Below are 27,500 nucleotides of genomic sequence, written 5' to 3'. Positions count from 1 at the left end.
TTGCTTGACACAGGGTTCCATAAAAATTCAATTTCTAAAAAGGAAGTGTAATAAAGCGAAGCGCAATAAAACGAGGTATGCCTGTAAACCCTTAAAGTTATTGTTGTTAACACTTCTGTTGTCATGTGAGATTTTCAGTGCAAAAACATAATTTATGTAAGAACTTACCTGATAAATTCATTTCTTTCATATTAGAAAGAGTACATGAGCTAGTGACGTATGGGATATACATTCCTACCAGGAGGGGCAAAGTTTCCCAAACCTCAAAAATGCCTATAAATACACCCCTCACCACACCCACAAATCAGTTTAACGTATAGCCAAGAAGTGGGGTGATAAGAAAAAAGTGCGAAAGCATAAAAAATAAGGAATTGGAATAATTGTGCTTTATACAAAAAAATCATAACCACCACAAAAAAGGGTGGGCCTCATGGACTCTTGCTAATATGAAAGAAATGAATTTATCAGGTAAGTTCTTACATAAATTATGTTTTCTTTCATGTAATTAGCAAGAGTCCATGAGCTAGTGACGTATGGGATAATGACTACCCAAGATGTGGATCTTCCACGCAAGAGTCACTAGAAAGGGAGGGATAAAGTAAAGACAGCCAATTCCGCTGAAAAATAATCCACACCCAAAACAAAGTTTAAATCTTATAATGAAAAAAACTGAAATTATAAGCAGAAGAATCAAACTGAAACAGCTGCCTGAAGTACTTTTCTACCAAAAACTGCTTCAGAAGAAGAAAACACATCAAAATGGTAGAATTTAGTAAAAGTATGCAAAGAAGACCAAGTGGCTGCTTTGCAAATCTGATCAACCGAAGCTTCATTCCTAAAACGCCCAGGAAGTAGAAACTGACCTAGTAGAATGAGCTGTAATCCTTTGAGGCGGAGTTTTACCCGACTCGACATAAGCATGATGAATCAAAGATTTTAACCAAGATGCCAAAGAAATGGCAGAAGCCTTCTGACCTTTCCTAGAACCGGAAAAGATAAGAAATAGACTAGAAGTCTTTCGGAAATCCTTAGTAGCTTCAACATAATATTTCAAAGCTCTAACTACATCCAAAGAATGCAACGACTTTTCCTTAAAATTCTTAGGATTAGGACACAATGAAGGAACCACAATTTCTCTACTAATGTTGTTAGAATTCACAACCTTAGGTAAAAATTTAAAAGAAGTTCGCAACACCGCCTTATCCTGATGAAAAATCAGAAAAGGAGACTCACAAGAAAGAGCAGATAATTCAGAAACTCTTCTAGCAGAAGAGATGGCCAAAAGAAACAAAACTTTCCAAGAAAGTAATTGATGTCCAGCGAATGCATAGGTTCAAACGGAGGAGCTTGAAGAGACCCCAGAACCAAATTCAAACTCCAAGGAGGAGAAATTGACTTAATAATAGGTTTTATATACGAACCAAAGCTTGTACAAAACAATGAATATCAGGAAGAATAGCAATCTTTCTGTGAAAAAGAACAGAAAGAGCAGAGATTTGTCCTTTCAAGGAACTTGCAGACAAACCTTTATCCAAACCATTCTGAAGAAACTGTAAAATTCTAGGAATTCTAAAAGAAAGCCAAGAAAAATGATGAGAAAAACACCAAGAAATGTAAATCTTCCAGACTTGATAATATATCTTCCTAGATACAGACGAGCCTGTAACATAGTATTAATCACAGAGTCAGAGAAACCTCTATGACTGAGAATCAAGCGTTCAATCTCCATACCTTCAAATTTAAGGATTTGAGATCCTGATGGAAAAAAGGACCTTGCGATAGAAGGTCTGGTCTTAACAGAAGAGTCCACGGTTGGCAAGTGGCCATCCGGACAAGATCCGCATACCAAAACCTGTGAGGCCATGCTGGAGCCACCAGCAGAACAAACGAGCACTCCTTTAGAATCTTGGAAATCACTCTTGGAAGAAGAACTAGAGGCGGAAAGATATAGGCAGGATGATACTTCCAAGGAAGTGATAATGCATCCACTGCCTCCGCTTGAGGATCCCTGGATCTGGACAGATACCTGGGAAGCTTCTTGTTTAGATGAGAAGCCATCAGATCTATTTCTGGAAGTCCCCACATTTGAACAATCTGAAGAAATACCTCTGGGTGAAGAGACCATTCGCCCGGATGTAATGTTTGGCGACTGAGATAATCCGCTTCCCAATTGTCTATACCTGGGATGTGAACCGCAGAAATTAGACAGGAGCTGGATTCCGCCCATACCAGTATTCGAGATACTTCTTTCATAGCCAGAGGACTGTGAGTCCCTCCTTGATGATTGACATATGCCACGGTTGTGACATTGTCCGTCTGAAAACAAATGAACGATTCTCTCTTTAGAAGAGGCCATGACTGAAGAGCTCTGAAAATTGTTCCAAAATGTTGATTGGTAATCTCACCTCCTGAGATTCCCAAACCCCTTGTGCTGTCAGAGACCCCCAAACAGCTCCCCAACCTGTCAGACTTGCATCTGTTGAAATCACAGTCCAGGTCGGAAGAACAAAAGAAGCCCCCTGAACTAAACGATGGTGGTCTGTCCACCACGTCAGAGAGTGTCGTACAATCGGTTTTAAAGATATTAATTGAGATATCTTTGTATAATCCCTGCACCACTGGTTCAGCATACAGAGCTGAAGAGGTCGCATGTGAAAACGAGCAAAGGGGATCGCGTCCGATGCAGCAGTCATAAGACCTAGAATTTCCATGCATAAGGCTACCGAAGGGAATGATTGAGACTGAAGGTTTCAACAAGCAGAAACCAATTTTAGACGTCTCTTGTCTGTCAGAGACAGAGTCCTGGACACTGAATCTATCTGGAAACCTAAAAAGGTTACCCTTGTCTGAGGAATCAATGAACTTTTTGGTAAATTGATCCTCCAACCATGTTCTCGAAGAAACAATACAAGTCGATTCGTATGAGATTCTGCTAAATGTGAAGACCGAGCAAGTACCAAGATATCGTCCAAATAAGGAAATACCACAATACCCTGTTCACTGATTACAGAGAGAAGGGCACCGAGAACCTTTGTAAAAATCCTTGGAGCTGTTGCTAGGCCAAACGGTAGAGCCACAAACTGGTAATGCTTGTCTAGGAAAGAGAATCTCAGAAACTGATAGTGATCTGGATGAATCGGAATATGCAGATATGCATCCTGTAAATCTATTGTGGACATATAATGCCCTTGCTGAACAAAAGGCAGAATAGTCCTTATAGTTACCATTTTGAATGTTGGTATCCTTACATAATGATTCAATATTTTTAAATCCAGAACTGGTCTGAAGGAATTCTCCATCTTTGGTACAATGAAAAGATTTGAGTAAAACCCCAGCCCCTGTTCCAGAACTGGAACTGGCATAATTACTCCAGCCAACTCTAGATCTGAAACACATTTCAGAAACGCTTGAGCCTTCACTGGATTTACTGGGACACGGGAAAGAAAAAATCTTCTTGCAGGAGGCCTTATCTTGAAGCCTATTCTGTACCCTTGAGAAACAATGTTCTGAATCCAAAGATTGTGAATCGAATTGATCCAAATTTCTTTGAAAAATCGTAATCTGCCCCCTACCAGCTGAGCTGGAATGAGGGCCGCACCTTCATGTTGACTTGGGAGCTGGCTTTGGCTTTCTAAAAGGCTTGGATTTATTCCAGACTGGAGATGGTTTCCAAACTGATACTGCTCCTGTAGGGGGAAGGATCAGGCTTTTGTTCCTTATTGTGACGAAAGGAACGAAAACGATTAGTAGACCTAAATTTACCTTTAGATTTTTTATCCTGTGGTAAAAAAGTTCCTTTCCCCCCAGTAACAGTTGAAATAATAGAATCCAACTGTGAACCAAATAATTTATTACCCTGGAAAGAAAGGGAAAGCAAAGTTGACTTAGAAGACATATCGGCATTCCAAGTTTTAAGCCATAAAGCTCTTCTAGCTAAAATAGCTAGAGACATATACCTGACATCAACCCTAATGATATCAAAGATGGCATTACAAATAAAATTATTAGCATGTTGAAGAAGATTAACAATGCTATGAGAATTATGATCTGTTACTTGTTGCGCTAAAGCTTCCAACCAAAAAGTTGAAGCTGCAGCAACATCCGCTAAAGATATAGCAGGTCTAAGAAGATTACCTGAACATAAGTAAGCTTTTCTTAGAAAGGATTCAATTTTCCTATCTAAAGGATCCTTAAAGGAAGTACTATCTGCCGTAGGAATAGTAGTACGTTTAGCAAGAGTAGAGATAGCCCCATCAACCTTAGGGATTTTGTCCCAAAACTCTAACCTGTCAGATGGCACAGGATATAATTGCTTAAAACGTTTAGGAGTGAATGAATTACCCAAATTATTCCATTCCCTGGAAATTACTTCAGAAATAGCATCAGGGACAGGAAAAACTTCTGGAATAACTACAGGAGATTTAAAAACCTTATTTAAACGTTTAGATTTAGTATCAAGAGGAGCAGATTCCTCTATCTCTAATGAAATTAAGACTTCTTTAAGTAAAGAACGAATAAATTCCATTTTGAATAAATATGAAGATTTATCAGCATCAACCTCTGAAACTGAATCCTCTGAACCAGAGGAAACATTATCAGAATCAGAATGATGATGTTCATTTAAAAATTCATCTGAAAAATGAGAAGTTTTAAAAGACCTTTTACGCTTACTAGAAGGGGGAATAACAGACATAGCCTTCTTAATGGATTTAGAAACAAAATCTCTTATGTTAACAGGAACACTCTGAGTATTAGATGTTGATGGAACAGCAACAGGCAATGTAACATTACTAAAGGAAATATTATCTGCATTAACAAGTTTGTCATGACATTCATTACAAACAACAGCTGGAGGAACAGATACCACAAGTTTACAGCAAATACACTTAACTTTGGTAGATCCAACATCAGGCAGCGATTTTCCAGAAGTATCTTCTGATTCAGGGTCAATCTGAGACATCTTGCAATATGTAATAGAAAAAACAACATATAAAGCAAAATTGATCAAATTCCTTAAATGACAGTTTCAGGAATGGGAAAAAATGCCAGTGAACAAGCTTCTAGTAACCAGAAGCAATAAATAATGAGACTTAAATAATGTGGAGACAATAATGACGCCCAAATTTTTTAGCGCCAAAAAAGACGCCCACATTATTTGGCGCCTAAATGCTTTTAGCGCCAAAAATGACGCCACATCCGGTAACGCCGACACTTTTGGCGCAAAAACGTCAAAAAATGACGCAACTTCCGGTGACAAGAACGACGCCGGAAATAACAAAGATTTTTTTGCGCCAAAAAAGTCCGCGCCAAGAATGACGCAATAAAATGAAGCATTTTCAGCCCCAGCGAGCCTAACAGCCCACAGGGAAAAAAACAGAATTTATGCTTACCTGATAAATTACTTTCTCCAACGGTGTGTCCGGTCCACGGCGTCATCCATTACTTGTGGGATATTCTCCTCCCCTACAGGGAAAGGCAAGGAGAGCAAACAGCAAGAGCTGTCCATATAGCTCCCCCTCTGGCTCCGCCCCCAGTCATTCGACCGATGGTTAGGAGAAAAAGGAGAAACTATAGGCTGCCTTGGTGACTGTAGTGTATAAAGAAAAAGAAAATTTTTTCAAACCTGATTAATAAACCAGGGCGGGCCGTGGACCGGACACACCGTTGGAGAAAGTAATTTATCAGGTAAGCATAAATTCTGTTTTCTCCAACATTGGTGTGTCCGGTCCACGGCGTCATCCATTACTTGTGGGAACCAATACCAAAGCTTTAGGACACGGATGAAGGGAGGGAGCCAATCAGGTTACCTAAACAGAAGGCACCACGGCTTGCAAAACCTTTCTCCCAAAAACAGCCTCCGAAGAAGCAAAAATATCAAATTTGTAAAATTTGGCAAAAGTGTGCAGAGAAGACCAAGTCGCTGCCTTACATATCTGATTAACAGAAGCCTCATTCTTGAAGGCCCATGTGGAAGCCACAGCCCTAGTGGAGTGAGCTGTGATTCGTTCAGGAGGCTGCCGTCTGGCAGTCTCATAAGCCAATCGGATAATGCTTTTCAGCCAGAAAGAAAGAGAGTTAGCAATAGCTTTTTGTCCTCTCCTCTTCCCAGAGTAAACGACAAACAAGGATGAGGTTTGTCTAAAATTCTTTGTTGCTTCTAAATAGAACTTTAAAGCACGGACTACATCTAAATTGTGTAACAAACGTTCCTTCTTTGAAACTGGATTCGGGCACAGAGAAGGAACAACTATTTCCTGGTTAATATTCTTGTTGGAAACAACTTTTGGAAGAAAACCAGGCTTGGAACGCAAAATAACCTTATCTGAATGGAACACCAGATAGGGTGGATCACACTGCAAAGCAGATAATTCAGAAACTAGCAGAAGAAATAGCAACCAAAAACAGAACTTTCCAAGATAGCAACTTGATATCTATGGAATGTAAGGGTTCCAACGGAACACCCTGAAGAACTGAAAGAACTAAATTTAGACTCCAAGGAGGAGTCAAGGGTCTGTAAACAGGTTTGATTCTGACCAAAGCCTGTACAAAAGCTTGTACCTCTGGCACAGCTGCCAGTCGTTTGTATAACAAGACAGATAAAGCATAAATCTGTCCTTTTAGAGAATTCGCTGACAATCCCTTATCCAAACCTTCTTGGAGAAAGGAGAGGATCTTAGGAATTTTAATCTTACTCCAGGAGAATCCCTTGGATTCACACCAACAGAAATATCTTTTCCATATTTTATGGTAAATCTTTCTAGACACAGGTTTTCTGGAGATTTGGATGTTCGAATGGACCTTGTACTAGAAGATCCTGTCTCAAAGGTAGCTTCCATGGTGGAGCCGATGACATATTCACCAGGTCTGCATACCAAGTCCTGCGCGGCCACGCAGGAGCTATCAGAATCACCGAGGCCTTCTCCTGTTTGATCCTGGCTACAAGCCTGGGAAGGAGAGGGAACGGTGGAAACGCATAAGCTAAGTTTGAACGACCAAGGCGCCACTAATGCATCCACTAGAGTGGCCTTGGGATCCCTGGATCTGGACCCGTAGCAAGGAACCTTGAAGTTCTGACGAGACGCCATCAGATCCATGTCTGGAATGCCCCATAATTGAGTCAACTGGGCAAACACCTCCGGGTGGAGTTCCCACTCCCCCGGATAGAAAATCTGACGACTCAGATAATCCGCCTCCCAGTTGTCTACTCCTGGGATGTGGATTGCAGATAGGTGGCAGGAGTGATCCTCCGCCCATTTGATGATCTTGGATACCTCTCTCATCGCCAAGGAACTCCTTGTTCCTCCCTGATGGTTGATGTAAGCTACAGTCGTCATGTTATCTGACTGGAATCTTATGTATCCGGCCTTCGCTAGATGAGGCCAAGCCCGGAGAGCATTGAATATCGCTCTCAGTTCCAGGATGTTGATCGGGAGAAGAGACTCTTCCCGAGACCATAAACCCTGAGTTTTCAGGGAATCCCAGACCGCGCCCCAGCCTGATAGACTGGCGTCGGTCGTGACAATGACCCACTTTGGTCTGCAGAAACTCATTCCCTGAGACAGGTGATCCTGTCTACTGGAGCATGCACAGTTGTAATGGTCTTAGATGAATTCGAGCAAAAGGAACTATGTCCATTGCTGCAACCATCAACCCTACTACTTCCATGCACTGAGCTATGGAAGGCTGCAGAATAGAGAGAAGAACTTGACAAGCGTTTAGAAGCTTTGACCTTCTGACTTCTGTCAGGAAGATCTTCATTTCAAAAGAATCTATTATTGTTCCCAAAAAGGGAACTCTTGTCGACGGAGACAGGGAACTCTTTTCTACGTTCACCTTCCACCCGTGAGATCTGAGAAAGGCTAGAACAATGTCTGTATGAGCCTTTGCCTTGGAAAGAGACGACGCTTGAATTAGAATGTCGTCCAGATAAGGTGCCACTGCAATGCCCCTTGGTCTTAGAACCGCTATAAGGGACCCGAGCACCTTTGTGAAATTCTGGGAGCAGTGGCTAGTCCGAATGGGAGAGCCACGAACTGGTAATGTTTGTCCAGAAAGGCGAACCTTAGGAACTGATGATGATCTTTGTGGATAGGAATATGTAGATACGCATCCTTTAAATCCACGGAAGTCATATATTGACCCTCCTGGATTGTAGGTAAAATTGTTCGAATGGTTTCCATTTTGAACGATGGAACTCTGAGAAATTTGTTATGAATTTTTAAATCCAGAATTGGTCTGAAAGTTCCCTCTTTTTTGGGAACTACAAACAGATTTGAGTAAAAACCCCTGACCTTGTTCCACAGTTGGAACTGGGTGTATCACTCCCATCTTTAACAGGTCTTCTACACACTGTAAGAATGCCTGTCTACTTATTTGGTTTGAAGATAAGTGAGAAATGTGGAACCTTCCCCTTGGGGGTAGTTCCTTGAATTTTAGAAGATAACCCTGAGAGACTATTTCTAGTGTCCAGGGATCCCGAATATCTCTTGCCCAAGCCTGAGCAAAGAGAGAGAGTCTGCCCCCTATTAGATCCGGTCCTGGAACGGGGGCTACCCCTTCATGCTGTCTTGGTAGCAGCAGCAGGCTTCTTGGCCTGTTTACCCTTGTTCCAGCCTTGCATTGGTTTCCAAGCTGGTTTAGTCTGGGAAGCGTTACCCTCTTGTCTAGAGGCTGCCGAGTTAGAAGCCGGTCCGTTCCTGAAATTGCGAAAGGTACGAAAATTGGACTTATTCTTAGCCTTGAAAAGGCCTATCCTGTGGGAGGGCATGGCCCTTTCCCCCAGTGATATCTGAAATAATTTCTTTCAATTCTGGCCCAAAAAGGGTCTTACCTTTGAAAGGGATATTAAGCAATTTTGTCTTGGAAGATACATCCGCCGACCAAGACTTTAGCCAGAGCGCTCTGCGCGCCACAATTGCAAACCCTGAATTTTTCGCCGCTACTCTTGCTAACTGCAAAGCGGCGTCTAAAATAAAGGAATTAGCTAACTTAAGTGCGTGAATTCTGTCCATGACTTCCTCATACGGAGTCTCCCTACTGAGCGACTTTTCCAGTTCCTCGAACCAGAACCACGCCGCTGTAGTGACAGGAATAATGCACGAAATAGGTTGAAGGAGGTAACCTTGCTGTACAAAAATCTTTTTAAGCAAACCCTCCAATTTTTTATCCATAGGATCTTTGAAAGCACAATTGTCCTCAATGGGAATGGTCGTGCGTTTGGCTAGTGTAGAAACCGCCCCCTCGACCTTAGGGACTGTTTGCCATATGTCCTTCCTGGGGTCGACCATAGGGAACAATTTCTTAAATATAGGAGGAGGGACAAAAGGTATGCCTGGCTTCTCCCACTCCTTATTCACTATGTCCGCCACCCGTTTAGGTATTGGAAAGGCATCAGGGTGCACCGGGACCTCTAGGAATTGTCCATCTTGCACAAGTTTTCTGGGATGACCAGATTGTCACAATCATCCAGAGTAGATAGCACCTCCTTAAGTAATGCACGGAGATGCTCTGATTTAAATTTAAATGTCACAACATCAGGTTCTGCCTGCTGAGAAATTCTTCCTGTATCAGAAATTTCTCCATCTGACAAACCCTCCCTCACTGCCACTTCAGACTGGTGTGAGGGTATGACAGAAAAATTATCATCAGCGCCCTCCTGCTTTACAGTGTTTAAAACAGAGCAATCGCGCTTTCTCTGAAATGCTGGCATTTTGGATAAAATATTAGCTATGGAGTTATCCATTACTGCTGTCAATTGTTGCATAGTAACAAGCATTGGCGCGCTAGAAGTACTAGGGGTCGCCTGCGCGGGCATAACTGGTATAGACACAGAAGGAGAAAATGTAGAACTATCTCTACTTCCTTCATCTGAGGAATCATCCTGGGCAACCTTACTATTTGTGACAATACTGTCCTTACTGTGTTTGGACGCTATGGCACAATTATCACATATATTTGAAGGGGTAACCACATTGGCTTCCATACATACAGAACATGATCTATCTGAAGGCACAGACATGTTAAACAGGCTTAAACTGGTTAATAAAGTACAAAAACCGTTTTAAAACAAAACCGTTACTGTCTCTTTAAATGTTAAACAGGGCACACTTTATTACTGAATATGTGAAAAACTATGAAGGAATTATCCAATATTTACCAAATTTTCACCACAGTGTCTTAATGCATTCAAAGTATTATAAATAAATAAACAAACAATCGATTTAGCCCTTAAGAGTGTCCACCAGTTAATAGCCGATAATAAGCCCTTTATTCTTTCTAAGTCTAAGAAAATGGCTTACCGATCCCCATGAAGGAAAAATGACAGCCTTCCTGCATTACACAGTCTTGTTAGAAAATGGCTAGTCATACCTTGAGCAGAAAAGTCTGCAAACTGTTCCCCCCAACTGAAGTTCTCTCATCTCAACAGTCCTGTGTGGGAACAGCAATCGATTTTAGTTACTGCTGCTAAAATCATACTCCTCTTTTAAACAGAACTCTTCATCTCTTTCTGTTTAAGAGTAAATAGTACATAACAGCACTATTTTAAAATAACAAACTCTTGATAGAAGAAATAAAAAACTACAACTAACACCACAAACTCCTCACCATCCCCGTGGAGATGCTACTTGTTCAGAGCGGCAAGGAGAATGACTGGGGGGCGGAGCCAGAGGGGGAGCTATATGGACAGCTCTTGCTGTGTGCTCTCCTTGCCTTTCCCTGTAGGGGAGGAGAATATCCCACAAGTAATGGATGACGCCGTGGACCGGACACACCAATGTTGGAGAAAGTCAAATTTTAAGGTAAGAAAAAAATTGATTATTCAAATGCATTATCCCAAATAATGAAACTGACTGTCTGAAATAAGGAATATTGAACATCCTGAATCAAGGCAAATACATGTTTAAACACAAATATTTAGAACTTTATATAAAAGTGCCCAACCATAGCTTAGAGTGTCACAAAAATAAGACTTACTTACCCCAGGACACTCATGTACATGTAGTAGAAAGCCAAACCAGTACTGAAACGAGAGTCAGTAGAGGTAATTGTATATATAAGAGTATATCGTCGATCTGAAAAGGGAGGTAAGAGATGAATCTCTACGACCGATAACAGAGAACCTATGAAATAGACCCCGTAGAAGGAGATCATTGAATTCAAACAGGCAATACTCTCTTCACATCCCTCTGACATTCACTGCACGCTGAGAGGAAAACTGGGCTCCAACCTGCTGCGGAGCGCATATCAACGTAGAATCTAGCACAAACTTACTTCACCACCTCCACAGGAGGCAAAGTTTGTAAAACTGATTTGTGGGTGTGGTGAGGGGTGTATTTATAGGCATTTTTGAGGTTTGGGAAACTTTGCCCCTCCTGGTAGGAATGTATATCCCATACGTCACTAGCTCATGGACTCTTGCTAATTACATGAAAGAAACATAGTTCTGACATTGATAAGAGGCAAACAAGTTCCAATTTCTGCAATGTTTTAAAAATGTGTCACAGAGCTAGGGGCACAATGGCACATGCACAATTTGTGACGCTGACAAAAAGGAAAAAAAAAAATTATGACTTACCAGATAATTTCATTTCCTTCGATACAGGGAGAGCCCACAGCTGCATTCATTACTTTTGGGAATACAGAACCCGGCCACCAGTAGGAGGCCAAGAAACCCCAGCCAAAGGCCCAAATACCTCCCCCACTTCCCTCATCCCCCAGTCCTGCCGAGGGAACAAGGAACAGTAGGAAAAATATCAGGGTGAAAAAGGTGCCAGAAGAAAACAATTAAAATTTAGGGCCGCCCACCGGAGAGCACGGGCGGGAGCTGTGGACTCTCCCTGTATCGAAGGAAAGGAAATTATCTGGTAAGTCATAATTTTTGGTTTTCCTTCTAAATACAGGGAGAATCCACAGCTGCATTCATTACTTGTGGGAAATAATACCAAAGCTACAGAGGACACTGAATGCTAACGGAAGGGAGCAAAAAGAGGCGGCCCAACCTGAGGGCACCCCAGCCTGCAAGAAAACCAACTGCCGAAGGCATCCTGGATAGCAGCAAAAAACAAAAGGAACAAGAATGTTAGGAGAACCAAGCAACCGCCCATCAATCAGAACCATAGTATCCTATGTCAGAGACCCCCAAAAAAAGGCCCTGCACTAGAACTGAGACATAAAACTCTGAGGAGGCTTGTGTCCCGCAGACTCCTATAACCAGTGAAAAACACTCCTCCACCTACCAGGAAAAAAAACTGTCTATTCTGATGAAACTGACAGAAACCTCAGGGTAAGTTACCCCAAAAGAAGGAAGAACCTGTTCCAATATGGACAAGTAGAAAAACCAGAAATAACCCTATTAGATCACAAAAAAGGAAGAACGTATTGCAAAAATTGATTGCGAAATCACATGCCAGAGAAAGGAACTACAGCTGGACACCAACTGCAACCTTCCGCTTGCCAGGCCGCTAAGCTAACCACCATGCTATCTACGCTGGGTACCCCTTCGAACATTTCTAGAGGGAAAGAAGCATACTCCAGTATCCAGAAGAGATCAGGACCAGCAAACTCCTCCCAACAAAGGGAGAGAAAGAGGGAACACTCCACACCTAAAATAGGTGATGAGTAACCAGTTACGAGCTGAAGGAAAAAGTCTTCAGAAAACGCCTTCTCGCGGCTAGAACCAAGCGACCCCTCGCACATCGCCCGAGGAAAAAAAATCCCAAAAACGCAAAGAGACCCTGACAAGGAGGATCTCTGCTACAAGGGAACTCTCATGGTATGGAGACCTCTAAACCGCGAGTACGAGCTTGCGGTAACAAAGGAGCAACAGTCTCACTGACGCACACTCCAGATAGGATCGAGACATTGTCACCAAAGAAAGACATGACCAAAAAGAAGAAGGTTAGAATAGACCTCCTCAGAGTCATAAGAAAACTGCCACAGCAGGATTCAAACTCCAAGCCTACAGCTCACTAGGCCGGGAACTAATCCATTAAAGTCCTGAGGACCTCAGCTGAGAAACTCGAACCGGTTTCTTCATACATTAGAACCACCTCTGGATAGATAGAGCCAAAAGGATAAATGTAAGGACCATCCGATCCTAAAGAGCAAGCTCAGAGACCGGATTATTGACAAGAGCAGTAGCGGGCCGCCGCCCACCACCAAATTTGAGACCCTTCCATCTATGAAGGAGGAACTCACAAACTCAAAAATGACCAAGAGGTCCTAACTGACATGGATCCAGAAAACCAGACCTCAGAGCAAAGTCCCTTACTGAAAAAACCCTAAGGAGAATTGGAAGGAAAACCCTGATCCATATTCCTCAGAAACACACTCTCCCTACTGACAGGGAAGAGACCAAAACAGAACTGCCCCGGGGGAACTCAAAGAAAAAAAATCCCCAATACCGGGAGATCTGAACCCACTGGAGAGCGATACCCCCACCGGTAATCCAGAAAGAACTGCAAAGACAGAGTAAAAAAACAAAAAAAAACAAAGTGAAGACCCAACCTGGGCTAAATCCAACACCCCCACTACAGCACCAACAAAGGCCTGAAGGGAAATTGGAGGACAGAACCCGAAGAAGAATCTAACTTCGTCAGAGAGCCTTCCTGTCTGAAAGACCAAACCGCATCCAAAGGATCCACCTGGCGCCACACTAGAACTCAGTCTAGGTCCACCTCTGATCGATGGAAAATGGAAGAAACATCCCAACAAGTCTACTAACTGAAGTTGGTAACACCCTTCAAAACTCGGGAGCCAATGTAACACCTAGAAATAGGTTACTGTCACATAAAACCCCCGATCCAAAAAAAACTCAGGATAAAAATGCGGTTTTGAAGAAAAAAAAAAAAAATGGTCTCTAATAACCAGATCAGGTTGAACAAGAATGTAAAAATGGACATCCAGAGACAGCAGCTGGATTCAAACCATCAATCTTCGAGTTGCAAAGCCGCAAAGATAACCAGGTTACCCTGGACTGCTTTAGTCAGGAAAGACATCCCGGTAAAGAGAACTGAGGATTCTTTCTGAGCAAAGAGAAGTAATAACCTCTGCAAAAATCCTCGGACCCAAAAAAGGACGGGAACCTCTCCCCTTATTGGACCCTTCACCAACAGTGTAATGACACTGCAAAGACTACCGAGATAAGACACCAAAGGTCACCTAGTCCAGCAGGACAGAATGAAAAACTTGATTGCGACCTCTAGGACCTCCGAACCCATATGATCCAGCATCACGTGTCCATCCAGAGACCCAAGACGATAGGTCCTGGCTGTCCCTTGGGATAGATGGGCCTGCTCTGCCTGGTCCATAACAACTAGAAAGCGCTAAAACAATTCCTCTGGATTGCAGCTCAAAGGAACCTGAGCTCTAGTCCCACTGGGTCACGATTCCAGGACCTTCTGTGTGTCAAGCAGACGTGATAACCACTATACTATGGGACTTCGCTCTCTAGAGTAGAAGAAAGAACAGACTTAACAATTACCCAAAACAGGACCTGCCCGTCATCAAGGGTACGAGACGTCTGTCAAACAAAAAATAAACGTCATAAGCTTAAGTTCCAGCAGTGCTAGGAAAACTGAGAATAAACAATAAAGAAAAGAAGCTCCGAAGCTTAAATATTCTTCTCTATGAAATCGAGGTAATCATCACCACGAACAGAGATCTAGAAGCTTCCAAAGAAGACCATTAATCACGACCATGAAGTAGATAAAACCAGAAACAACCCAAGTGGCAAACTCCAAAAGGGAGTGTCCACAAGAATCCCGAGCTCTAAAACAAAAACTATCCAAAACGGATTAGAAATGAAATATGTTAAACTCACAAAAAAGAATTTCACAAGGGTGCGTAAAACGAACAGGTACTGCCTGAGTATAACACAAACCCCCCATAGAGCTCGGGACTGGAATTTTTTTTTAGACGATAAAGAAGAGGATCCAACCCACTCCAAACGTCTAAACAAGATCGTTATCTGATACAGAGGACTGAGACCCTCTAACATCACCAAAATCTCTCTCAGAAGTAAACGCAGGCGTGCCAATCTAAGTCTAAATGCCAAATCCTCTGCAGTCGGAGGAATCAAAACAGGCGATTCCGACCCCAGAGGTTCTACCACTGAAGCCTCTGAGGGAACTGCACCCCCCGATAACTGATCTGGCACAATCGTCATCTTACACGACGGCCCATGTGTATGAGAGCACAGATTAACTCTTCGCTTAACCGTAGGAGGCAAACTCGCTAAAGTCATAGAGATGGCAATGCGAAAACACGCAGTAACCTCCGGCTCAGTGGTCTCTAGCATCTCAACATTGTTTGAAGAGAACACTCTATTGCGGCATACGGAACAAAATTGAGCAGGCTGGCTTACCCGGTCCTCCTCACAATATACGCAGGTGTCAAAATCTGAATCAGAGGAATTCGCATATCAGAACCCTCCATAATTCTAATTAAGAGTTTTGGACAAAATAAACAACTGGCTCCTTAAACCCCCAATGGCTCGGGCACTCACCACCTCCTATGACCCAGACAGGTAAAGAAATTAACTCTTCTCCGCAGCCAGGAATCGGAAATGGTTAAACAAGACGTGACTACACCCAGTCACATGGTGCCGCATGCAGGACCGCCCCTGCTAAGTAAAAGCGTGTCAGCTTAATGAAACTGTGCAGCTCTATAGCCAGTGTGTTCCGTATCAGCCTAAGAGCCTAAAAATGTCTCCGTACACATACGCAGTCAAAATCACATAACAAAACATGATTAAAAGGATCCACTGTTTAATACCCCCCCTCAGGAGATATTAACCCTTGATTCCATAAAGATAAAGGAGTCCCACTGAGACCCTGTCTTCTATAGTTAACATGTGTGTGTAAAATTAAACTAACTTACCGGAATCCAATCCGTGGAACAGCAACACGGTTCTCAAGTTTGACAGATAAAAGCAGCGCCTCTGACATGGACTTGAGTGAAGAAAGCAGGCAGCGAAACTCGTCAACGCCGATTGCTTAAAGGGACACTGAAACAATTTTTTTTCTTTTGTGATTCAGATAGAGCATGCAATTTTAAGCAACTTTCTAATTTACTCCTATTATCAATTTTTCTTCAGTCTCTTGCTATCTTTATTTGAAAAAGAATGCATCTAAGCTTTTTTATTAGTTCAGACTCTGGACAGCACTTTTTTATTGGTCGATGAATTTATCCACCAATCAGCAAGAACAACAAACTCAAAAAACAAATGAAGAGATAATACTACAAATGATTCAATAATTAACTGGAACAAAGTGCTCGCTACCTGGTAAATATAATTATACACAGAACATATACAGGAAGATAGAACTGCACCGTTATAAGATGCAGTTCAAAGACCAGGATATAAGACTAAACACTAGTAAAGACTCAATTCAAATACTAAAATAAATAAAAAATTTGTGAAATTTATTACATATTTAAATGATCAAACAATGCATGGTGAAGTGCTATTCTGACCTTAATACAATAAAAAAGAGATATAGCAGTAATTAACCACGTATCAACACCCCCACATATACACACAAAGGACAAACAGACAAACAAACAATACACATGGGCCCCACATAACACTCAAAGCTAAACCTAAGCCGGCAAATGAAATAATAATTTAAAGTTCCATGATAAGAGATTGATGATGTAGATGAAGAAATTGACAACAAATGATAATAGTTACTCTGAACTGTTCATGGTTATGAGTGATGAGAAAAAACAGGATGAGTCAAACAAATGAAGTATGAATGATGATGAATGTGGATGAAAAACATAAATCCAAAGGCTTAGGTGAGCTTGCAGGTGTAAGGTACAGCAACAAAACAGCAACCAAACTATAATATATTGTGATTGGTGGGGAGGTGTGGCGGACATGCTCAAAATAGTTCAATAAAGGGTAACAGTTTCTGTAAGGGGCGAGTATCCGATAATCTAGTGAGGCATATGGCACGCACAACACTATACTTCAAGCCCCTGTACTGATCACTCATGCGATCCTCCAAATATACTCACGACCGCGTCAACAACCAACCACCACCTGTGAGACCGTCAAAGACCTCAAATCGCTTGTGCTGCAGAAAGCTGTGTTGCATCCATAGGATAGAGGGGACCCACGGTTAACCACGCTGCTCACCGACGCGTCCTATTGCGCGTTTCACTCCCGATATGCAGCAGGGAGCTTCTTCCGGGTTGTGACGAATCACGTCATAGCGTCTCTTTTTATTGGTAGTTGGACTACAAGCTATTGGCTTCCATGTTATGTCTTAAAGCGGTCACCTCGTAGTTCTCACTCTTAAAGGGGAAACTCAATGCATGAGAAAGTGTAACAATATAACCTACTACCAAAAACATGCAAAACGAACAAACAAAAAAACAACACAAGGACAAATATTTACAGTTCCCAAATGAAAGAGAAACCAACCATATATGAATATATATACCCATTACTGAGGTAACATATACATAGCGATTGGTAATATCAAACACGTAAATTCAAAGGACCTTATAATTTATACATTGTGTGCAGTGGCAAGTGAAAAAGTGGAATATTATCAAAGAATGTACATATATATTAAACCATTATAATTGACTATTTAGTAATTCAATATTTCTTTCTGTTCAAAATTTATTGATAAATTATACCACCACTTCCCAATCGCGTATTGGGAGCTGGGTCGGCCACACTGGGAGGCACCAAGCCCCTGAGAGAGAGGAGGAAGGCAACACCGATACATCAACCATACCAGGATCATTATAATCCTTTACATTAGAAAATGAAGAATAATTGATAGATAGATGAGATACATTTAAAATGAAGAATGTGTATATATACACATATTGATCTATTCTTTATTTTTTTAGGGAGAAAGGATACAAACTCCAGTTTTTCATTTAATCCGATCGGAGATAAGGTTTTAAGATGGTAAATCCATCGCGCTTCTTTTTGAAGGAGGATGGTATCCATATCCCCTCCTATGGGGGCTCACTTTTTCAATTCCTACAAATTCCAAACCATCAAGTTTGGAATCATGATATCTAGCAAAATGTCTTGCAATCGGGCTGTCTACATCTACATTTCTAATGTCATCACGATGTTCATAAATTCTAGTTCTGAATTCTCTATAGGTTTTACCTACATAAAAACAAGGACAGGTGCAAGATAAGAGATAGATAATACCAGTGCTAGAGCAGTTAATGAAAGATCTGATCTGATAATTCCTATTTGTAGTAGTTTCAAAATTTTTTGTTCTTTTTACAAAAGAACAAGCAGTACAATGGCCGCAGGGAGAGCATCCTACTATACTTTGTGAGTGGCTTACTAGCCAATTTTGAGGTGTAGATTTAACAAATTCACTTTTAACCAATAGGTCCTTTAAGTTATTCGCTCTCCATGCGGTCATGGATGGGAAATCTTCAATACAATCAGACAAGTCATCGTCTTGAGTTAGCAAGTGCCAATTATTTTTAAGTATCATTTTTAATTTATCCCAATGGGAATTGAATTTGGTTATAAACCGCACCTTGCTCTCTACAGGAGGTTGGACCTTTTGACTAAAGAGAAGATTAGATCTTTCCTGCATAAGTGCCCTATGTCTTGCTTTCTTTAGAACCCTTTTAGAATAGCCCCTTGCTAAAAATCTTTCCATCATTTCTGAGGCTTGTTTGTTGAAAGTATAGGTATCTGAACAGGTCCTACGTAACCGTAAAAATTGTCCATAAGGTATACTGTTCTTTAAATTCTTAGGGTGGTGGCTGCTACCCAGTAAAATACTGTTTGATGCAGTGGGTTTTCTGTATACTTCTGTGTGTACCTGATTACCTTTTTTGCTTATAAGCAAGTCCAAAAAGCTGTTACTGGTGTAGCTACTAGTGCATGTCAAGAAAATGTTAAACTCATTTTTATTTAGTATTTCCACAAATTCATGTAGTTCATCTACAGTGCCTTCCCATAGAATAAGTATGTCATCCACGTACCGAATCCATAGGGTCATGTGTGCCTCCACCCATGCCGCCAGATCACCAAGCCCTACCTGGTTTTCCCAAAATCCCATATGTAGGCATGCATAGGTGGGGGCACACGTGGCCCCCATGGCGGTACCTCTAAGTTGTCTGTAATACTTCCCATTGAACATGAAAATGTTGTTTTTAAGTACAAAATCCAAAAGTTGAATTACAAAATCGGTATGCATGTTAAAGTCATTACCCCTTGTTTTTAAAAAGCTCTCACTTGCTTGTATCCCTATATTATGAGGGATTGAGGAATACAATGATTCCACATCCAAAGATACTAATAGTGTTGTTTCTGAAATACTAATACCATCAATTTTCCTGATAGCATCAATTGAATCCTGGGTAAAGGTTCTCAACTCAGGTAGAAAGGGCTTCAAAAAGGAATCCACGTATTGGCTAATGCCTTCAGTAGGACCTCCTATGCCCGATATAATAGGGCGTCCTGGAGGTTTGGATGCTGATTAGTGCAGCTTCGGTATCCAATAGAATACGGGTACCTTGGGTTTTTCACTATATAGAAAGCCCTGCTCCTGGCTCGTTATGAGACCATTCCTTCTCGCATCATTGAGCAAGAATAAAAGCTCATTGTTAGATGTTAAAAAAGTATCATGAGAAACATTTTGATACTGTTCAGTATCCCCTAGTTGCCTATTAGCCTCTTCAATGTAGTATGCTTGATCAAGAATGACTACATTTCCGCCTTTATCAGCCGGCTTTATCACCAGCTCATGGTGTCTGTCTCATTAACTCTTCAAGAATAGATCAATATGTGTATATATACACATTCTTCATTTTAAATGTATCTCATCTATCTATCAATTATTCTTCATTTTCTAATGTAAAGGATTATAATGATCCTGGTATGGTTGATGTATCAGTGTTGCCTTCCTCCTCTCTCTCAGGAGCTTGGTGCCTCCCAGTGTGGCCGACCCAGCTCCCAATACGCGATTGGGAAGTGGTGGTATAATTTATCAATAAATTTTGAACAGAAAGAAATATTGAATTACTAAATAGTCAATTATAATGGTTTAATATATATGTACATTCTTTGATAATATTCCACTTTTTCACTTGCCACTGCACACAATGTATAAATTATAAGGTCCTTTGAATTTACGTGTTTGATATTACCAATCGCTATGTATATGTTACCTCAGTAATGGGTATATATATTCATATATGGTTGGTTTCTCTTTCATTTGGGAACTGTAAATATTTGTCCTTGTGTTTTTTTGTTTGTTCGTTTTGCATGTTTTTGGTAGTAGGTTATATTGTTACACTTTCTCATGCATTGAGTTTCCCCTTTAAGAGTGAGAACTACGAGGTGACCGCTTTAAGGCATAACATGGAAGCCAATAGCGTGTAGTCCAACTACCAATAAAAAGAGACGCTATGACGTGATTCGTCACAACCCGGAAGAAGCTCCCTGCTGCATATCGGGAGTGAAACGCGCAAAAGGACGCGTCGGTGAGCAGCGTGGTTAACCGTGGGCCCCCTCTATCCTATGGATGCAACACAGCTTTCTGCAGCACAAGCGATTTGAGGTCTTTGACGGTCTCACAGGTGGTGGTTAATTGTTGACGCGGTCGTGAGTATATTTGGAGGATCGCATGAGTGATCAGTACAGGGGCTTGAAGTATAGTGTTGTGCGTGCCATATGCCTCACTAGATTATCGGATACTCGCCCCTTACAGAAACTGTTACCCTTTATTGAACTATTTTGAGCACGTCCGCCACACCTCCCCACCCATCACGATATATTATAGTTTGGTTGCCGTTTTGTTGATGTACCTTACACCTGCAAGCTCACCTAAGCCTTTGGATTTATGTTTTTCATCCACATTCATCATCATTCATACTTCATTTGTTTGACTCATCCTGTTTTTTCTCATCACTCATAACCATGAACAGTTCAGAGTAACTATTATCATTTGTTGTCAATTTCTTCATCTACATCATCAATCTCTTATCATGGAACTTTAAATTATTATTTCATTTGCCGGCTTAGGTTTAGCTTTGAGTGTTATGTGGGGCCCATGTGTATTGTTTGTTTGTCTGTTTGTCCTTTGTGTGTATATGTGGGGGTGTTGATAAGTGGTTAATTACTGCTATATCTCTTTTTTATTGTATTAAGGTCAGAATAGCATTTCACCATGCATTGTTTGATCATTTAAATATGTAATAAATTCCACTAATTTTTTATTTATTTTAGTATTTGAATTGAGTCTTTACTAGTGTTTAGTCTAATATCCTGGTCTTTGAACTGCATCTTATAACGGTGCAGTTCTATCTTCCTGTATATGTTCTGTGTGTAAATCAGCAAGAACAACCCAGGTTGTTCACCAAAAATGGGCCGGCATCTAAACTTACAATCTTGAATTTCAAATAAAGATACCAAGAGAGTGAAGAAAAATTGATAAGAGTAAATTAGAAAGTTGCTTAAAATTTCATGCTCTATCTGAATCACAAAAGAAAAAATTTGGGTTCAGTTTCCCTTTAAAGGAGCTGTTAATCGGAGTCTGGATGGTTTCGCAGAAAGACTCTCCCTGCATCTCAAACTTTCATCAATGCTCTCACTGAGAGGCTGACATGATTACTTAAAACTCCAGTTCTATCCCGAAGGGCAGATACCCCTGAAGGAACTACTCCGAAAAAAACTTCCATCACTTCTCTGCCAACCTCCTGTGACGAAAGGCAAAGAATGACTAGGGGATGAGGGAAGTGGGGGAGGTATTTGGGCCTTTGGTTGGGGTGTCTTTGCATCCTCCTGGTGGCCAGGTTCTGTATTCCCACAATTAATGAATGCAGCTGTTGACTCTCCCTGTATTTAGAAGGAAAACTGATTTTAAAAAAAAAAACAACAAAAACAAACAAACTATTCTGCACTGGTTTTCTTAACACTAGAAAAAACATGCATGGAAATAGAAATATTTGTTAAAGGACATAAGACCGTCACCCAAACATTTTCTTTCATGATTAAGAGAGTGAAAAATTAAAAAAACAAAAACAACTTTACAAAAAACAAATTTACTTCTATTATCAAATCTACTTTTGGTATCTGTTGTTGAAAAGCTGGTGGGAAGTTATAGGACTGTGCACATGACAGAAGCAATATATGGCAGCAGTTTTATTACTAGGTTATACATTTGCAAGAACACTAGGTGGCAGCAGAGTTTCCGTCATGTACTGCTCCAGAAACTTGCACACTACATAGCAATGTATCTCTTCAACAAAGGATGCTATGAGAACAAAGTAAATTTGATAATAGAAGTAAATTGGAAACTTTTAAAAGATTGAAAAGAAAAATGTGTGGGGTTCATGTCCCTTTAATTACTAACTGTAATTTCCATATCTTTGCTCAGCCCTAAGTACCTGTCACCAACAAAGAGTTGTTCTCCTTCAAAGGGAATGGGCTTAACCCAGTGTTATTGCAACAATTGGTATAAACCACCCCAATCATTAATGCTTGGCATAATTTAATTAGGAAAAATACAGAAAGAAATTAATTTCTGTTCTTGTCAGCACTCAAATAGAATTAAAAGAAAATTATTAACTGAAGCATGAATAATAAAAACAAACTAAGTACTTGAATACAAAGCCTGCAGGTATTCTCTTGCAAACTTAGCATTTGCTGATGCTAAGAACACCTAACTTGTTTCTATAGTACATAGTATCTATGCAATAGTTCTTTGAAACCTCCACAGCCCAACAAAGTTTAAACATTAAAACTTGCTGCAAAAATGAAATCCTGCGTTGATGCGATCACTTGATTTCAAGGCCGGGATCAGATCATGGGGGATTGCATACATTGCTATGCACACCCCCAGTCCAATCTTGAATTCGTCAAAAGGGTTTGTGGCTGGCAAGACCAACATACATTACCCAATTTCCTTAGGCTGTGATTACAGGTTGAGGTGTATGGTACACCCTTGGTGCCTGCATATGGGAACTACATATCACAACCCCCAAGGCAGAACTGAGTGATCTGAGATGTCATCGCAGAAAATGCAGCATGTCTGCAGAAAGAACAGGAACTGTTAGCACTTTAACTTTTCAGTGCTGCTGCACATTAGGCTGTTCTTTTTAAACAAAGCTGTTCTCTGGCTGCATTGTATAAGTTTTCCTTAACACAGTGCATTCAGAGCAAAGTGCTGTTTGAAGACAACAGTCAAATATGCAGTAGTGCTGCAAAGCAGCAGTGCATTGATTGTTGCCTGGCTCTGAGATTTTTGCAAGCTCGTTCCCTAGCTTTTCACAGTCTGCAAAGCTGTTTTCCTCTGAATGTAAGATGTTCGTATGAGCAATGCACCTTTTTTATTACTACATTTCTATGTTCGACTAAGAGAAAAGGAAACAAATTAATTCAAGAGACATTTTACAATTACTTTTTTTGTCTGCAGCTAATTTGTAATTCAATTTTCAACTACTGCACTAGATTATACAACTTTAAATATTGCTTTATTCTCCAGTTAACCAACACATTGCAATTGATCTGGTGCTTTAGTGTAACTGTCAAATTTACAATTTTATTTTATTTAAAAATGACCTGCAGAAAAATTTTCACTAAAAAAATCTCATTGCAGAAAGTGAAAAAAAGTTCTGTCTCTGGGATCACAACATACTGTGCAGCTGGGGGACAGGCTTAGGTTTAGTTGCACTGTCTGCTCTTGGTTGCAGAGTTGTGGAGGAAGCAAATAGTTGTATAGTCGGTAGCTGCGGTGAGGACAAAAAGAGGTTGTGCAGGAGACAGCTGCAGTAAGGACATAGCATATTTGTGCTGCAGTTATCTGCAGTAAAGAGAACACTCTCGCATTGAGGAGAGCACCACAAGAGTTTGCTGTTGTGCAGTAGTGAGCAGCAATGAGGAGCATGTGCAGCAGTGGATTCTCAGTAAAGGGCTTTTGTACAAATATGAACACAGAACACATTGAGTGCTGATTTTAACCCAATCTGATAACGGGTCTGTGCAATAATTAATATTTGGTAGGAGAGTTTTAAAACTTTTTTGCGCTGCCTTGTTTGGGTATGCCCTAACTCCTAAGATATTTTCCCCAAAAATATCTGGTTGTGGTGTACAGGAGGGGTGTGGTTTTAAGGAGTGAGTGGCGCAACTTAATGCTAATACCCTTATGTTAAAAATGTACAAAAAATAATTCCAGAATGGGGTTTTTTTTAAAAATAACCAAGTAATATAACAAATAAAACTTTTAAGATTGCTATTTTATTACTTCCAAAAAGATACATATACAATTAAAAAATAGGCATTAATAACATATATATGTCGTTACTACAGAAAGTGGGGTATATGGAAGGCCCTATGTATGCAGTGTATGCAATTATGTTGGATTGTTTTGGTCCTTATGCAATTTCATAGATTATACTACTTTTGTCTATTTTTCCTTGGTTGATATATTTGGCTGGTATATTTTGCTCCGTTGTTTTTAGTGTTAGCTGCTAATTAGGTTATTTGTACCTAGTACATAGAATACCTAGTTCAATTCCCTAAAGTAGTCAAAAAACACAAATTATTTGCATATTATTGGAATAACGTATATTCTGTCTAGCAGAATTTGTGTGGTGAATAGGCTGTAAAAAGCTCTTGGTATGTTATATTAGGGGAGTAGATCAAAAGCTATAACGATAAAATGATAAAATGGTAGGAATATATGATAGGAATATATGAAATAAAACAGTAGGAATATATGAAATAAAATAATGAAAATAAAAATGAAAAAATAAATATTCAGATAAAAATAGATATTTTAAAGGAAAAACATTTTTCTTATAGTTGTCGGCTGACACTTAACAAAAAATGTTATGTTTAACAGTTTTGCCCAGTCTTTGGATTGAAAAAAACACCGGTGTATTTTACTGATTTGAAAAGTTCAGGACAATTTTTGGCAGTAAGCGTCAAAAATTTTTTTTTGCTATTTGTACGGCGGAAAGGTACTCCTTGTATTGGAATATTATGTTTGTTGTAGCAAAATGTTGCAAAGTCTGTTAGTATGTCCTTCTTTCGATGTAGATGTGAGGTCTGTGTATTTAGATGTTGCCAGAGCTCTACGGTCTAAAGAGATGTTGCAGTAAGGGGCGGTTTTTTACTCACTGTACTCTTCGCCGATCGTGGAGCCTGGATGTTGCCGCCCGGGGTAGTCTTCTTTTTCTAGTCTTTGATCCTCTGTTGAAGGTGGTAAGGAAGGTGGAAAGGAATGGTTTATCCACCTCTGGAGTTCCGGTCCTCAGTTTAGAGAGCAAATTTTCGGAGGGGGCAAAAACTGCCAATGTATTTCTTTTCTCCGGTCTTTTTCTCGCTCAGAGTTGTAAAACGGTGAGAAGTTAAGCGTCCAAGGTGGCTTATAGCAGAAAAGTTGTGATTCTTTTTGGTCACAGTGGGTTTTTCTTTTTGTGACCCGGTGGTTTGAAAAGAGAAGGTTTGCCACAGTAGTTCGCTACGCGTTTCGGCCGTTACATTGGCCTTTTTCAAGCTGTACTACTGTGAAAGGGTTTGGCGGTCTTTTTATTCGTTCAAAATTTGCACTTTGATTGGATCAATTGTTCAATTTGCCTTGCATAATTGCACGGAATTTTTGTTGCCATATTATTCTTGTTTTTCATTTGCCAGAGTCAGTAAACATAAGTGTTCATAAGAATTCAAATTTCCACAAATTATTGTGTCAGGGTTATTATACATAAGTGTTCATAAAAATTCATATTTTATAAAAATGATAACATTAGTATATGAGAATATAGGTAAAAAACTTCCTAATATATATTGCATATATGGGAGTAAATTTCAGATGGAGGAGTACAAAATAATAGTATTTAAAAGTTAGAATTATGTTTGTTTTTCTGAGATCATTTGTTGAAGAAGTTTGGAGATTTTTAATTTTTGTAATAAATCTACTTAGTTTCATTTTGACGGATACATGTCTTTGTGTTTAAGTTAGGGAAAATCTTGATACTACATTGCATAAGTGAAAAACGAGTTGGATGGATGAAATATATAACTGTATTTTGTTCTTCTAAGATCGTTTGTTGAAAAAATAAAATAAAATATTTTGGTTTTAGTGATAGATCTACTTGGTTTCTGTTTTTGAAGTATGAAAAAGTCGTTATTTTGTATTTTTTGTATTTTTGATTTACTCCTTTTGTAAAATATTCTTAAAGTAATAGTTTGTGGTAGTATTCTCGAACATAAAATAGGTTTGTGATCTTGTATCAGGGGAAAATTATGTTTTAAAGCCAGTCTAAATTATTTATGCCTAATACGCAGAAAATGGATTTGTGGATAAATATTTTGTGAAATTTAGGGATTGAGTAATTAATATGAATGGATTGTATATGATATTCAATATAGTTTGAGAATAAAAAATTAAAGGAATGGAAAATAGATGGGGAAATAATATGTTTTTTATTCTTTCAGGAAACTGTTTAGATTGAAGTCTATGTTCAATCCTTTTGGTTGTAGTGTTTGTAGTTTAAAAATCCATTTCGCTTCTGCTTGTAGTAATGTTCTGGATTGATTCCCTCCTCTAACATTTTTACTTATTTTTTCAATTGCTGTATAATTAAAATATTTTAGATTGCTATTATTGCATAATCTGAAATGTTTGGGGACAGGGAGTTCCAAGTTTCTTTTTTCTTCTGAGTTTTCTATGGACAGAATATGTTCTCTTATTCTTTCTCGTATAGTTCTTTCAGTTTCTCCTGTGTATTGCAAATTACACTTTTTACACTCTATGAGATAAATTATATTTTTGTCCATACATCTTATAGTGTTTTTAATTTTGTATGTTTGTTTGGTATTGTTGGATGTAAAAGTATTTGTCTTTTTTTTTTATGCCTGCAGGCTTTGCATATATGGCAGGGGTAAAAACCCCTAAGTTCTGTTCCTAATATTCCTTTTTCAATGTTTTTGCTCCTATTGTTCTTCATGGAATGTGCTAGTTTATTTTTTAATGTGTTCGCTCTTCGGTAGATAAATCTGGGTTGCAAAGATGCAATGCGTTTCTTAGTCCATCAACCGTTCATCAGAGATAATGTTGAATCCGTAGTATCCCGTATTTAAGCCCTATGACAAGCAATCATAAACAACCTTTAGATTAACTATTTCATGGCTGTTTGCTCAACCAATTAAAAGGACATGAAACCTATTTTTTTTCTTTCACGATTTAGATAGAGCTTGTGGTTTTAAACAATTTATTCCAATTATATCACTTGCTTTGTTCTCTTGGTATCCTTTGTTGAAAAGGATACCTAGGTAGGCTCAGGAGCTGTTGACTGCACATATATTACACAACAATAGAGGTGGTCCTGCTGTATAATAAAAAGTCCTTTATTCGTTTAAGCATTAAAAAGCGTAAAAGGCATGAACGCATCCAGGAGAGGTTACAACAGGTGTGATACCTGAGCTGACATGTTTCGGCGGTTAAGCTGTAATCATAGCTTAGGTTACAGACATACAAGGCAAGTTTAAAAAG

At 39.8% G+C, this 27,500-nt stretch overlaps 1 protein-coding gene across 1 annotated transcript in view; it reads right to left on the bottom strand.

The window, feature by feature from the left end:
* BAG4 (BAG cochaperone 4) overlaps positions 1 to 27,500 on the bottom strand; it is a gene marked incomplete in the record, with an annotated part of 152,706 nt that overhangs the window by 99,180 nt on the left and 26,026 nt on the right.

Source organism: Bombina bombina, chromosome 6 (genome assembly GCF_027579735.1).
Source record: "Bombina bombina isolate aBomBom1 chromosome 6, aBomBom1.pri, whole genome shotgun sequence".
NCBI lineage: Eukaryota > Metazoa > Chordata > Amphibia > Anura > Bombinatoridae > Bombina > Bombina bombina.
Note: the sequence above shows the minus strand (reverse complement) of the source record. Positions and strands in the feature narration are given on the sequence as shown.